The sequence below is a fragment of the Salmo salar genome, unplaced genomic scaffold (genome assembly GCF_905237065.1).
Source record: "Salmo salar unplaced genomic scaffold, Ssal_v3.1, whole genome shotgun sequence".
Classification (NCBI taxonomy): domain Eukaryota; kingdom Metazoa; phylum Chordata; class Actinopteri; order Salmoniformes; family Salmonidae; genus Salmo; species Salmo salar.
This window is the reverse complement of record NW_025547600.1, coordinates 1-13,728: the sequence shown is the minus strand read 5'-3', so window position 1 is coordinate 13,728 and position 13,728 is coordinate 1. Positions and strand designations below refer to the sequence as shown.

General features: G+C 41.7%; 14 non-coding genes across 14 annotated transcripts; all 14 read right to left on the bottom strand.

The window, feature by feature from the left end:
* Nucleotides 1–254: 254 nt before the first annotated feature.
* On the bottom strand, nucleotides 255–326 carry trnah-gug (transfer RNA histidin (anticodon GUG)). Its single transcript has one exon. It is a non-coding gene; the product is annotated as a tRNA-His (tRNA).
* A 307-nt stretch (nucleotides 327–633) lies between these two features.
* Nucleotides 634–707, bottom strand: trnat-agu (transfer RNA threonine (anticodon AGU)). The gene has a single exon. It is a non-coding gene; the product is annotated as a tRNA-Thr (tRNA).
* Nucleotides 708–1,616: 909 nt separating this feature from the next.
* Nucleotides 1,617–1,690, bottom strand: trnat-agu (transfer RNA threonine (anticodon AGU)). Its single transcript has one exon. It is a non-coding gene; the product is annotated as a tRNA-Thr (tRNA).
* Nucleotides 1,691–2,220: 530 nt separating this feature from the next.
* Nucleotides 2,221–2,292, bottom strand: trnah-gug (transfer RNA histidin (anticodon GUG)). The gene has a single exon. It is a non-coding gene; the product is annotated as a tRNA-His (tRNA).
* A 307-nt stretch (nucleotides 2,293–2,599) lies between these two features.
* On the bottom strand, nucleotides 2,600–2,673 carry trnat-agu (transfer RNA threonine (anticodon AGU)). The gene has a single exon. It is a non-coding gene; the product is annotated as a tRNA-Thr (tRNA).
* Nucleotides 2,674–3,582: 909 nt separating this feature from the next.
* On the bottom strand, nucleotides 3,583–3,656 carry trnat-agu (transfer RNA threonine (anticodon AGU)). Its single transcript has one exon. It is a non-coding gene; the product is annotated as a tRNA-Thr (tRNA).
* Nucleotides 3,657–4,565: 909 nt separating this feature from the next.
* trnat-agu (transfer RNA threonine (anticodon AGU)) lies at nucleotides 4,566–4,639 on the bottom strand. Its single transcript has one exon. It is a non-coding gene; the product is annotated as a tRNA-Thr (tRNA).
* Nucleotides 4,640–5,549: 910 nt separating this feature from the next.
* Nucleotides 5,550–5,623, bottom strand: trnat-agu (transfer RNA threonine (anticodon AGU)). The gene has a single exon. It is a non-coding gene; the product is annotated as a tRNA-Thr (tRNA).
* Nucleotides 5,624–6,532: 909 nt separating this feature from the next.
* Nucleotides 6,533–6,606, bottom strand: trnat-agu (transfer RNA threonine (anticodon AGU)). Its single transcript has one exon. It is a non-coding gene; the product is annotated as a tRNA-Thr (tRNA).
* A 909-nt stretch (nucleotides 6,607–7,515) lies between these two features.
* trnat-agu (transfer RNA threonine (anticodon AGU)) lies at nucleotides 7,516–7,589 on the bottom strand. The gene has a single exon. It is a non-coding gene; the product is annotated as a tRNA-Thr (tRNA).
* Nucleotides 7,590–8,120: 531 nt separating this feature from the next.
* On the bottom strand, nucleotides 8,121–8,192 carry trnah-gug (transfer RNA histidin (anticodon GUG)). The gene has a single exon. It is a non-coding gene; the product is annotated as a tRNA-His (tRNA).
* A 306-nt stretch (nucleotides 8,193–8,498) lies between these two features.
* Nucleotides 8,499–8,572, bottom strand: trnat-agu (transfer RNA threonine (anticodon AGU)). Its single transcript has one exon. It is a non-coding gene; the product is annotated as a tRNA-Thr (tRNA).
* Nucleotides 8,573–11,928: 3,356 nt separating this feature from the next.
* On the bottom strand, nucleotides 11,929–12,002 carry trnat-agu (transfer RNA threonine (anticodon AGU)). Its single transcript has one exon. It is a non-coding gene; the product is annotated as a tRNA-Thr (tRNA).
* A 909-nt stretch (nucleotides 12,003–12,911) lies between these two features.
* trnat-agu (transfer RNA threonine (anticodon AGU)) lies at nucleotides 12,912–12,985 on the bottom strand. Its single transcript has one exon. It is a non-coding gene; the product is annotated as a tRNA-Thr (tRNA).
* Between the last annotated feature and the right edge of the window lie 743 nt (nucleotides 12,986–13,728).

Here is a 13,728-nt window from a genome sequence, read left to right as displayed (position 1 = left end):
TCATTCGAGGACAGTACATTTTTCATTTGGGTCTCGAGCTGAATAAACTCAAGATCCTCTGACATGGATTCTTAAACTACGGTTTGGGACCCAAAGTTGGCATTAACATGTGATAGGTGTGTCACGAGATATGAGTAAACATTCAGAATCATACACTATTTCTTCATCATTTTGGTCGTTTCGGGGAGTTTCTTAGCTCACAGAGTAAGTTTCAACTCAATCAAAATTACAACCCTTTCGAAATGGCAATGAAGTGCCGTGACCCGGATTCGAACCGAGGTTGCTGCGGCCACAACGCAGAGTACTAACCACTATACGATCACGGCAAGCTAACAGAGATCGCTTATAGAGTCTACTCATGCTCTGACAGAGAGTTGTACAAGCTGGCTAAACTCTTTTCATTTAGCGCTCGAAATGAATAAACTGAAGAACCAGTTGAACTTCAGACAGTTGGTACGTTGTAATTCATTCAAAAAGCTCTCTTTTTCCGTGAATTTGGAATATCTCAATTGCACCCTCCTCAAGTTTTCTCTCCTCTCAACACTCCTAATTCTGTTAACCCATTGGTTGAGAATAGCAGAGTGCCCTCCACTCTGAGCTTTTCCATCAATGTGTTCAATGAACTGCTTGAAAAGGCTCTGCTGAGATTCGAACTCAGGATCTCCTGTTTACTAGACAGGCGCTTTAACCAACTAAGCCACAGCGCCCATAGACATCACGTCTGATGCAGGTAAGGTCACCGCCACACGTATTTAAGTCAAACCAGTCTCGTTCATTTAACCCATATCTCTGTCTTGCAAAATCACATCACAAAACAGATGTTATTTACTAATTTTGGAATCGATATGGATACCTACAATTGTCTAGCAACAGGGTTTCTTATGCTATGTTTTGGGACCCAAAGTGGGCCTGAGTATGTGAGAGGTGGGCAGCGAGATATCAGTAAACTTTTGAAGTCACATACTATTTCTTCTTAATTTGGGTCATTCGAGGACAGTACATTTTTCATTTGGGTCTCGAGCTGAATAAACTCAAGATCCTCTGACATGGATTCTTAAACTACGGTTTGGGACCCAAAGTTGGCATTAACATGTGATAGGTGTGTCACGAGATATGAGTAAACATTCAGAATCATACACTATTTCTTCATCATTTTGGTCGTTTCGGGGAGTTTCTTAGCTCACAGAGTAAGTTTCAACTCAATCAAAATTACAACCCTTTCGAAATGGCAATGAAGTGCCGTGACCCGGATTCGAACCGGGGTTGCTACGGCCACAACGCAGAGTACTAACCACTATACGATCACGGCAAGCTAACAGAGATTGCTTGTAGAGCCTACTCATGCTCTGACAGAGAGTTGTACAAGCTGGCTAAACTCTTTTCATTTAGCGCTCGAAATGAATAAACTGAAGAACCAGTTGAACTTCAGACAGTTGGTACGTTGTAATTCATTCAAAAAGCTCTCTTTTTCCGTGAATTTGGAATATCTCAATTGCACCCTCCTCAAGTTTTCTCTCCTCTCAACACTCCTAATTCTGTTAACCCATTGGTTGAGAATAGCAGAGTGCCCTCCACTCTGAGCTTTTCCATCAATGTGTTCAATGAACTGCTTGAAAAGGCTCTGCTGAGATTCGAACTCAGGATCTCCTGTTTACTAGACAGGCGCTTTAACCAACTAAGCCACAGCGCCCATAGACATCACGTCTGATGCAGGTAAGGTCACCGCCACACGTATTTAAGTCAAACCAGTCTCGTTCATTTAACCCATATCTCTGTCTTGCAAAATCACATCACAAAACAGATGTTATTTACTAATTTTGGAATCGATATGGATACCTACAATTGTCTAGCAACAGGGTTTCTTATGCTATGTTTTGGGACCCAAAGTGGGCCTGAGTATGTGAGAGGTGGGCAGCGAGATATCAGTAAACTTTTGAAGTCACATACTATTTCTTCTTAATTTGGGTCATTCGAGGACAGTACATTTTTCATTTGGGTCTCGAGCTGAATAAACTCAAGATCCTCTGACATGGATTCTTAAACTACGGTTTGGGACCCAAAGTTGGCATTAACATGTGATAGGTGTGTCACGAGATATGAGTAAACATTTAGAATCATACACTATTTCTTCATCATTTTGGTCGTTTCGGGGAGTTTCTTAGCTCACAGAGTAAGTTTCAACTCAATCAAAATTACAACCCTTTCGAAATGGCAATGAAGTGCCGTGACCCGGATTCGAACCGGGGTTGCTGCGGCCACAACGCAGAGTACTAACCACTATACGATCACGGCAAGCTAACAGAGACTGCTTCTAGAGCCTACTCATGCTCTGACAGAGAGGTGTACAAGCTGGCTAAACTCTTTTCATTTAGCGCTCGAAATGAATAAACTGAAGAACCAGTTGAACTTCAGACAGTTGGTACGTTGTAATTCATTCAAAAAGCTCTCTTTTTCCGTGAATTTGGAATATCTCAATTGCACCCTCCTCAAGTTTTCTCTCCTCTCAACACTCCTAATTCTGTTAACCCATTGGTTGAGAATAGCAGAGTGCCCTCCACTCTGAGCTTTTCCATCAATGTGTTCAATGAACTGCTTGAAAAGGCTCTGCTGAGATTCGAACTCAGGATCTCCTGTTTACTAGACAGGCGCTTTAACCAACTAAGCCACAGCGCCCATAGACATCACGTCTGATGCAGGTAAGGTCACCGCCACACGTATTTAAGTCAAACCAGTCTCGTTCATTTAACCCATATCTCTGTCTTGCAAAATCACATCACAAAACAGATGTTATTTACTAATTTTGGAATCGATATGGATACCTACAATTGTCTAGCAACAGGGTTTCTTATGCTATGTTTTGGGACCCAAAGTGGGCCTGAGTATGTGAGAGGTGGGCAGCGAGATATCAGTAAACTTTTGAAGTCACATACTATTTCTTCTTAATTTGGGTCATTCGAGGACAGTACATTTTTCATTTGGGTCTCGAGCTGAATAAACTCAAGATCCTCTGACATGGATTCTTAAACTACGGTTTGGGACCCAAAGTTGGCATTAACATGTGATAGGTGTGTCACGAGATATGAGTAAACATTCAGAATCATACACTATTTCTTCATCATTTTGGTCGTTTCGGGGAGTTTCTTAGCTCACAGAGTAAGTTTCAACTCAATCAAAATTACAACCCTTTCGAAATGGCAATGAAGTGCCGTGACCCGCATTCGAACCGGGGTTGCTGCGGCCACAACGCAGAGTACTAACCACTATACGATCACGGCAAGCTAACAGAGATTGCTTGTAGAGCCTACTCATGCTCTGACAGAGAGTTGTACAAGCTGGCTAAACTCTTTTCATTTAGCGCTCGAAATGAATAAACTGAAGAACCAGTTGAACTTCAGACAGTTGGTACGTTGTAATTCATTCAAAAAGCTCTCTTTTTCCGTGAATTTGGAATATCTCAATTGCACCCTCCTCAAGTTTTCTCTCCTCTCAACACTCCTAATTCTGTTAACCCATTGGTTGAGAATAGCAGAGTGCCCTCCACTCTGAGCTTTTCCATCAATGTGTTCAATGAACTGCTTGAAAAGGCTCTGCTGAGATTCGAACTCAGGATCTCCTGTTTACTAGACAGGCGCTTTAACCAACTAAGCCACAGCGCCCATAGACATCACGTCTGATGCAGGTAAGGTCACCGCCACACGTATTTAAGTCAAACCAGTCTCGTTCATTTAACCCATATCTCTGTCTTGCAAAATCACATCACAAAACAGATGTTATTTACTAATTTTGTAATCGATATGGATACCTACAATTGTCTAGCAACAGGGTTTCTTATGCTATGTTTTGGGACCCAAAGTGGGCCTGAGTATGTGAGAGGTGGGCAGCGAGATATCAGTAAACTTTTGAAGTCACATACTATTTCTTCTTAATTTGGGTCATTCGAGGACAGTACATTTTTCATTTGGGTCTCGAGCTGAATAAACTCAAGATCCTCTGACATGGATTCTTAAACTACGGTTTGGGACCCAAAGTTGGCATTAACATGTGATAGGTGTGTCACGAGATATGAGTAAACATTCAGAATCATACACTATTTCTTCATCATTTTGGTCGTTTCGGGGAGTTTCTTAGCTCACAGAGTAAGTTTCAACTCAATCAAAATTACAACCCTTTCGAAATGGCAATGAAGTGCCGTGACCCGCATTCGAACCGGGGTTGCTGCGGCCACAACGCAGAGTACTAACCACTATACGATCACGGCAAGCTAACAGAGACTGCTTGTAGAGCCTACTCATGCTCTGACAGAGAGTTGTACAAGCTGGCTAAACTCTTTTCATTTAGCGCTCGAAATGAATAAACTGAAGAACCAGTTGAACTTCAGACAGTTGGTACGTTGTAATTCATTCAAAAAGCTCTCTTTTTCCGTGAATTTGGAATATCTCAATTGCACCCTCCTCAAGTTTTCTCTCCTCTCAACACTCCTAATTCTGTTAACCCATTGGTTGAGAATAGCTGAGTGCCCTCCACTCTGACCTTTTCCATCAATGTGTTCAATGAACTGCTTGAAAAGGCTCTGCTGAGATTCGAACTCAGGATCTCCTGTTTACTAGACAGGCGCTTTAACCAACTAAGCCACAGCGCCCGTAGACATCACGTCTGATGCAGGTAAGGTCACCGCCACACGTATTTAAGTCAAACCAGTCTCGTTCATTTAACCCATATCTCTGTCTTGCAAAATCACATCACAAAACAGATGTTATTTACTAATTTTGGAATCGATATGGATACCTACAATTGTCTAGCAACAGGGTTTCTTATGCTATGTTTTGGGACCCAAAGTGGGCCTGAGTATGTGAGAGGTGGGCAGCGAGATATCAGTAAACTTTTGAAGTCACATACTATTTCTTCTTAATTTGGGTCATTCGAGGACAGTACATTTTTTATTTGGGTCTCGAGCTGAATAAACTCAAGATCCTCTGACATGGATTCTTAAACTACGGTTTGGGACCAAAAAGTTGGCATTAACATGTGATAGGTGTGTCACGAGATATGAGTAAACATTCAGAATCATACACTATTTCTTCATCATTTTGGTCGTTTCGGGGAGTTTCTTAGCTCACAGAGTAAGTTTCAACTCAATCAAAATTACAACCCTTTCGAAAAGGCAATGAAGTGCCGTGACCCGGATTCGAACGGGGGTTGCTGCGGCCACAACGCAGAGTACTAACCACTATACGATCACGGCAAGCTAACAGAGATTGCTCGTAGGGCCTACTCATGCTCTGACAGAGAGTTGTACAAGCTGGCTAAACTCTTTTCATTTAGCGCTCGAAATGAATAAACTGAAGAACCAGTTGAACTTCAGACAGTTGGTACGTTGTAATTCATTCAAAAAGCTCTCTTTTTCCGTGAATTTGGAATATCTCAATTGCACCCTCCTCAAGTTTTCTCTCCTCTCAACACTCCTAATTCTGTTAACCCATTGGTTGAGAATAGCAGAGTGCCCTCCACTCTGACCTTTTCCATCAATGTGTTCAATGAACTGCTTGAAAAGGCTCTGCTGAGATTCGAACTCAGGATCTCCTGTTTACTAGACAGGCGCTTTAACCAACTAAGCCACAGCGCCCATAGACATCACGTCTGATGCAGGTAAGGTCACCGCCACACGTATTTAAGTCAAACCAGTCTCGTTCATTTAACCCATATCTCTGTCTTGCAAAATCACATCACAAAACAGATGTTATTTACTAATTTTGGAATCGATATGGATACCTACAATTGTCTAGCAACAGGGTTTCTTATGCTATGTTTTGGGACCCAAAGTGGGCCTGAGTATGTGAGAGGTGGGCAGCGAGATATCAGTAAACTTTTGAAGTCACATACTATTTCTTCTTAATTTGGGTCATTCGAGGACAGTACATTTTTCATTTGGGTCTCGAGCTGAATAAACTCAAGATCCTCTGACATGGATTCTTAAACTACGGTTTGGGACCCAAAGTTGGCATTAACATGTGATAGGTGTGTCACGAGATATGAGTAAACATTCAGAATCATACACTATTTCTTCATCATTTTGGTCGTTTCGGGGAGTTTCTTAGCTCACAGAGTAAGTTTCAACTCAATCAAAATTACAACCCTTTCGAAATGGCAATGAAGTGCCGTGACCCGGATTCGAACCGGCGTTGCTGCGGCCACAACGCAGAGTACTAACCACTATACGATCACGGCAAGCTAACAGAGACTGCTTCTAGAGCCTACTCATGCTCTGACAGAGAGGTGTACAAGCTGGCTAAACTCTTTTCATTTAGCGCTCGAAATGAATAAACTGAAGAACCAGTTGAACTTCAGACAGTTGGTACGTTGTAATTCATTCAAAAAGCTCTCTTTTTCCGTGAATTTGGAATATCTCAATTGCACCCTCCTCAAGTTTTCTCTCCTCTCAACACTCATAATTCTGTTAACCAATTGGTTGAGAATAGCTGAGTGCCCTCCACTCTGACCTTTTCCATCAATGTGTTCAATGAACTGCTTGAAAAGGCTCTGCTGAGATTCGAACTCAGGATCTCCTGTTTACTAGACAGGCGCTTTAACCAACTAAGCCACAGCGCCCATAGACATCACGTCTGATGCAGGTAAGGTCACCGCCACACGTGTTTAAGTCAAACCAGTCTCGTTCATTTAACCCATATCTCTGTCTTGCAAAATCACATCACAAAACAGATGTTATTTACTAATTTTGGAATCGATATGGACACCTTCAATTGTCTAGCAACAGGGTTTCTTATGCTATGTTTTGGGACCCAAAGTGGGCCTGAGTATGTGAGAGGTGGGCAGCGAGATATCAGTAAACTTTTGAAGTCACATACTATTTCTTCTTAATTTGGGTCATTCGAGGACAGTACATTTTTCATTTGGGTCTCGAGCTGAATAAACTCAAGATCCTCTGACATGGATTCTTAAACTACGGTTTGGGACCCAAAGTTGGCATTAACATGTGATAGGTGTGTCACGAGATATGAGTAAACATTCAGAATCATACACTATTTCTTCATCATTTTGGTCGTTTCGGGGAGTTTCTTAGCTCACAGAGTAAGTTTCAACTCAATCAAAAGTACAACCCTTTCGAAATGGCAATGAAGTGCCGTGACCCGGATTCGAACGGGGGTTGCTGCGGCCACAACGCAGAGTACTAACCACTATACGATCACGGCAAGCTAACAGAGATTGCTTGTAGAGCCTACTCATGCTCTGACAGAGAGTTGTACAAGCTGGCTAAACTCTTTTCATTTAGCGCTCGAAATGAATAAACTGAAGAACCAGTTGAACTTCAGACAGTTGGTACGTTGTAATTCATTCAAAAAGCTCTCTTTTTCCGTGAATTTGGAATATCTCAATTGCACCCTCCTCAAGTTTTCTCTCCTCTCAACACTCCTAATTCTGTTAACCCATTGGTTGAGAATAGCAGAGTGCCCTCCACTCTGAGCTTTTCCATCAATGTGTTCAATGAACTGCTTGAAAAGGCTCTGCTGAGATTCGAACTCAGGATCTCCTGTTTACTAGACAGGCGCTTTAACCAACTAAGCCACAGCGCCCATAGACATCACGTCTGATGCAGGTAAGGTCACCGCCACACGTATTTAAGTCAAACCAGTCTCGTTCATTTAACCCATATCTCTGTCTTGCAAAATCACATCACAAAACAGATGTTATTTACTAATTTTGGAATCGATATGGATACCTACAATTGTCTAGCAACAGGGTTTCTTATGCTATGTTTTGGGACCCAAAGTGGGCCTGAGTATGTGAGAGGTGGGCAGCGAGATATCAGTAAACTTTTGAAGTCACATACTATTTCTTCTTAATTTGGGTCATTCGAGGACAGTACATTTTTCATTTGGGTCTCGAGCTGAATAAACTCAAGATCCTCTGACATGGATTCTTAAACTACGGTTTGGGACCCAAAGTTGGCATTAACATGTGATAGGTGTGTCACGAGATATGAGTAAACATTCAGAATCATACACTATTTCTTCATCATTTTGGTCGTTTTCGGGGAGTTTCTTAGCTCACAGAGTAAGTTTCAACTCAATCAAAATTACAACCCTTTCGAAATGGCAATGAAGTGCCGTGACCCGGATTCGAACCGGGGTTGCTGCGGCCACAACGCAGAGTACTAACCACTATACGATCACGGCAAGCTAACAGAGACTGCTTCTAGAGCCTACTCATGCTCTGACAGAGAGGTGTACAAGCTGGCTAAACTCTTTTCATTTAGCGCTCGAAATGAATAAACTGAAGAACCAGTTGAACTTCAGACAGTTGGTACGTTGTAATTCATTCAAAAGCTCTCTTTTTCCGTGAATTTGGAATATCTCAATTGCACCCTCCTCAAGTTTTCTCTCCTCTCAACACTCATAATTCTGTTAACCAATTGGTTGAGAATAGCTGAGTGCCCTCCACTCTGACCTTTTCCATCAATGTGTTCAATGAACTGCTTGAAAAGGCTCTGCTGAGATTCGAACTCAGGATTTCCTGTTTACTAGACAGGCGCTTTAACCAACTAAGCCACAGCGCCCATAGACATCACGTCTGATGCAGGTAAGGTCACCGCCACACGTGTTTAAGTCAAACCAGTCTCGTTCATTTAACCTGTTAGGGCTAGGGGGCAGCATTGACACGGCTGGATAAAAAACATACCCGATTTAATCTGGTTACCACTCCTACTCAGTAACTAGAATATGCATATACTTATTACATATGGATAGAAAACACCCTAAATTTTCTAAAACTGTTTGAATGGTGTCTGTGAGTATAACAGAACTCAAATGGCAGGTCAAAACCTGAGAGATTCCTTTACAGGAAGTGGCCTGTCTGACCATTTGTTGAACTTCTTTTCCATCTCTATCATTTACTAAGGATCTCTGCTCTAACGTGACACTTCCCACGTCGTCCATAGGCGCTCAGAGCCCGGGAAAAAACAGAATGTCGTCATTCCAGCCCCAGGCTGAAACACATTATCGCCTTTCTCAAGTGGCCCATCAAGAGACACTAGCTTATGCGCGTGACCCCGACCGCCCCCGCCTTTGGGATTTTTTCCTCTGTTTGCCGAAAAGGAGATTCCCTGTCGGAATATTATCGCTTTTCTCTACGAGAAAAATGTCGTAAAAATTGATTTTAAACAGCGGTTGACATGCTTCGATGTACGGTAATGGAATACTTAGAATTTTATTGTCACGAATTGCGCCAAGCGCGTGACACTTCTTTACTATTTCGGATAGTGTCTGGAACGCACGAACAAAACGCCGCTATTCGGATATAACGATGGATTATTTTGGACCAAACCAACATTTGTTATTGAAGTAGCTGTCCTGGGTGTGTATTCTGACGAAGACACCAAAAGGTAATGAAATTTTTATAATAGTAAATATGATTATGGTGAGTGCTAAACTTGCCGGGTGTCTAAATAGCGAGCCCGTAATGCCTGGGCTATGTACTTAGAATATTGCAAAATGTGCTTTCACCAAAAAGCTATTTTAAAATCGGACATATCGAGTGCATAGAGGAGGTCTGTATCTATAATTCTTAAAATAATTGTTATGCTTTTTGTGAACGTTTATCGTGAGTAATTTAGTAAAATGTTAGCGAATTCCCCGGAAGTTTGCGGGGGGTATGCTAGCTCTGAACGTCACATGCTAATGTAAAAAGCTGGTTTTTGATATAAATATGAACTTGATTGAACAAAACATGCATGTATTGTATAACATAATGTCCTAGGGTTGTCATCTGATGAAGATCATCAAAGGTGAGTGCTGCATTTAGCTGTCTTCTGGGTTTTGGTGACATTATATGCTGGCTTGAAAAATGGGTGTCTGATTAATTCTGGCTTGGTACTCTGCTGACATAATCTAATGTTTTCCTTTCGTTGTAAAGCCTTTTTGAAATCGGACAGTGTGGTTAGATTAACGAGAGTCTTATCTTTAAATGGCTGTAAAATAGTCATATGTTTGAGAAATTGAAGTAATAGGATTTTTAAGGTTTTGAAAATCGCGCCACAGGATAGCCGTGGCTGTTACGTAGGTGGGACGAATTCGTCCCGCCTAGCCTAGAGAGGTTAACCCATATCTCTGTCTTGCAAAATCACATCACAAAACAGATGTTATTTACTAATTTTGGAATCGATATGGACACCTTCAATTGTCTAGCAACAGGGTTTCTTATGCTATGTTTTGGGACCCAAAGTGGGCCTGAGTATGTGAGAGGTGGGCAGCGAGATATCAGTAAACTTTTGAAGTCACATACTATTTCTTCTTAATTTGGGTCATTCGAGGACAGTACATTTTTCATTTGGGTCTCGAGCTGAATAAACTCAAGATCCTCTGACATGGATTCTTAAACTACGGTTTGGGACCCAAAGTTGGCATTAACATGTGATAGGTGTGTCACGAGATATGAGTAAACATTCAGAATCATACACTATTTCTTCATCATTTTGGTCGTTTCGGGGAGTTTCTTAGCTCACAGAGTAAGTTTCAACTCAATCAAAATTACAACCCTTTCGAAATGGCAATGAAGTGCCGTGACCCGGATTCGAACCGGGGTTGAAGCGGCCACAACGCAGAGTCCTAACCACTATACGATCACGGCAAGCTAACAGAGATTGCTTGTAGAACCTACTCATGCTCTGACAGAGAGTTGTACAAGCTGGCTAAACTCTTTTCATTTAGCGCTCGAAATGAATAAACTGAAGAACCAGTTGAACTTCAGACAGTTGGTACGTTGTAATTCATTCAAAAAGCTCTCTTTTTCCGTGAAATTGGAATATCTCAATTGCACCCTCCTCAAGTTTTCTCTCCTCTCAACACTCCTAATTCTGTTAACCCATTGGTTGAGAATAGCAGAGTGCCCTCCACTCTGAGCTTTTCCATCAATGTGTTCAATGAACTGCTTGAAAAGGCTCTGCTGAGATTCAAACTCAGGATCTCCTGTTTACTAGACACGTGCTTTAACCAACTAAGCCACAGCGCCCATAGACATCACGTCTGATGCAGGTAAGGTCACCGCCACACGTATTTAAGTCAAACCAGTCTCGTTCATTTAACCCATATCTCTGTCTTGCAAAATCACATCACAAAACAGATGTTATTTACTAATTTTGGAATCGATATGGATACCTACAATTGTCTAGCAACAGGGTTTCTTATGCTATGTTTTGGGACCCAAAGTGGGCCTGAGTATGTGAGAGGTGGGCAGCGAGATATCAGTAAACTTTTGAAGTCACATACTATTTCTTCTTAATTTGGGTCATTCGAGGACAGTACATTTTTCATTTGGGTCTCGAGCTGAATAAACTCAAGATCCTCTGACATGGATTCTTAAACTACGGTTTGGGACCCAAAGTAGGCATTAACATGTGATAGGTGTGTCACGAGATATGAGTAAACATTCAGAATCATACACTATTTCTTCATCATTTTGGTCGTTTCGGGGAGTTTCTTAGCTCACAGAGTAAGTTTCAACTCAATCAAAATTACAACCCTTTCGAATGGCAATGAAGTGCCGTGACCGGATTCGAACCGGGGTTGCTGCGGCCACAACGCAGAGTACTAACCACTATACGATCACGGCAAGCTAACAGAGATTGCTTGTAGAGCCTACTCATGCTCTGACAGAGAGTTGTACAAGCTGGCTAAACTCTTTTCATTTAGCGCTCGAAATGAATAAACTGAAGAACCAGTTGAACTTCAGACAGTTGGTACGTTGTAATTCATTCAAAAAGCTCTCTTTTTCCGTGAATTTGGAATATCTCAATTGCACCCTCCTCAAGTTTTCTCTCCTCTCAACACTCCTAATTCTGTTAACCATTGGTTGAGAAAAGCAGAGTGCCCTCCACTCTGACCTTTTCCATTAATGTGTTCTATGAACTGCTTGAAAAGGCTCTGCTGAGATTCGAACTCAGGATCTCCTGTTTACTAGACAGGCGCTTTAACCAACTAAGCCACAGCGCCCATAGACCTCACGTCTGATGCAGGTAAGGTCACCGCCACACGTATTTAAGTCAAACCAGTCTCGTTCATTTAACCCATATCTCTGTCTTGCAAAATCACATCACAAAACAGATGTTATTTACTAATTTTGGAATCGATATGGATACCTACAATTGTCTAGCAACAGGGTTTCTTATGCTATGTTTTGGGACCCAAAGTGGGCCTGAGTATGTGAGAGGTGGGCAGCGAGATATCAGTAAACTTTTGAAGTCACATACTATTTCTTCTTAATTTGGGTCATTCGAGGACAGTACATTTTTCATTTGGGTCTCGAGCTGAATAAACTCAAGATCCTCTGACATGGATTCTTAAACTACGGTTTGGGACCCAAAGTTGGCATTAACATGTGATAGGTGTGTCACGAGATATGAGTAAACATTCAGAATCATACACTATTTCTTCATCATTTTGGTCGTTTCGGGGAGTTTCTTAGCTCACAGAGTAAGTTTCAACTCAATCAAAATTACAACCCTTTCGAAATGGCAATGAAGTGCAGTGACCCAGATTCGATCCAGGGTTGCTGCAGCCACAACGCAGAGTACTAACCACTATACGATCACGGCAAGCTAACAGAGACTGCTTCTAGAGCCTACTCATACTCTGACAGAGAGGTGTACAAGCTGGCTAAACTCTTTTCATTTAGCGCTCGAAATGAATAAACTGAAGAACCAGTTGAACTTCAGACAGTTGGTACGTTGTAATTCATTCAAATAGCTCTCTTTTTCCGTGAATTTGGAATATCTCAATTGCACCCTCCTCAAGTTTTCTCTCTTCTCAACACTCCTAATTCTGTTAACCCATTGGTTGAGAATAGCAGAGTGCCCTCCACTCTGAGCTTTTCCATCAATGTGTTCAATGAACTGCTTGAAAAGGCTCTGCTGAGATTCGAACTCAGGATCTCCTGTTTACTAGACAGGCGCTTTAACCAACTAAGCCACAGCGCCCGTAGACATCACGTCTGATGCAGGTAAGGTCACCGCCACACGTATTTAAGTCAAACCAGTCTCGTTCATTTAACCCATATCTCTGTCTTGCAAAATCACATCCCAAAACAGATTTTTTACTAATTTTGGAATCGATTTTAAATTTCTAGCAACAGGGTTTCTTATGCTATGTTTTGGGACCCGTCTGAGTGTATGTGAGAGGTGGGCAGAGATATCATACTTTTATCACATACTATTTCTTCTTAATTTGGGTCATTCGAGGACATACATTTTCATTTGGGTCTCGAGCTGAATAAACTCAAATCCTCCTACATGGTTCTTACTACGGTTTGGACCAGGTTGCATTAACATGTATAGGTTGTCACAGATATGAGTAAACATTCAAATCTCATATTTCTTCATCATTTTGGTCGTTTCGGGGTTTCTTGGCTCACAGAGTAGTTTCAACTCAATCAAAATTACAACTTTCGAAATCGCGATGAAGTCCTACATTGGGTTTAGCGCGATACTAACCACTATACATCACGCAACTAGAGATTTTGTAGACCTACTCATGCTCTACGAGTTTACAAGCTGGCTAAACTCTTTTCATTTAGCGCTCGAAATGAATAACTGAAGAACCAGTTGAACTTCAGACGGTTGGTACTTGTAATTCATTCAAAAAGCTCTCTTTTTCCGTTTTTATCTCAATTCACCCTCCTCAAGTTTTCTCTCCTCTCAACACTCCTAATTCTGTTAACCCA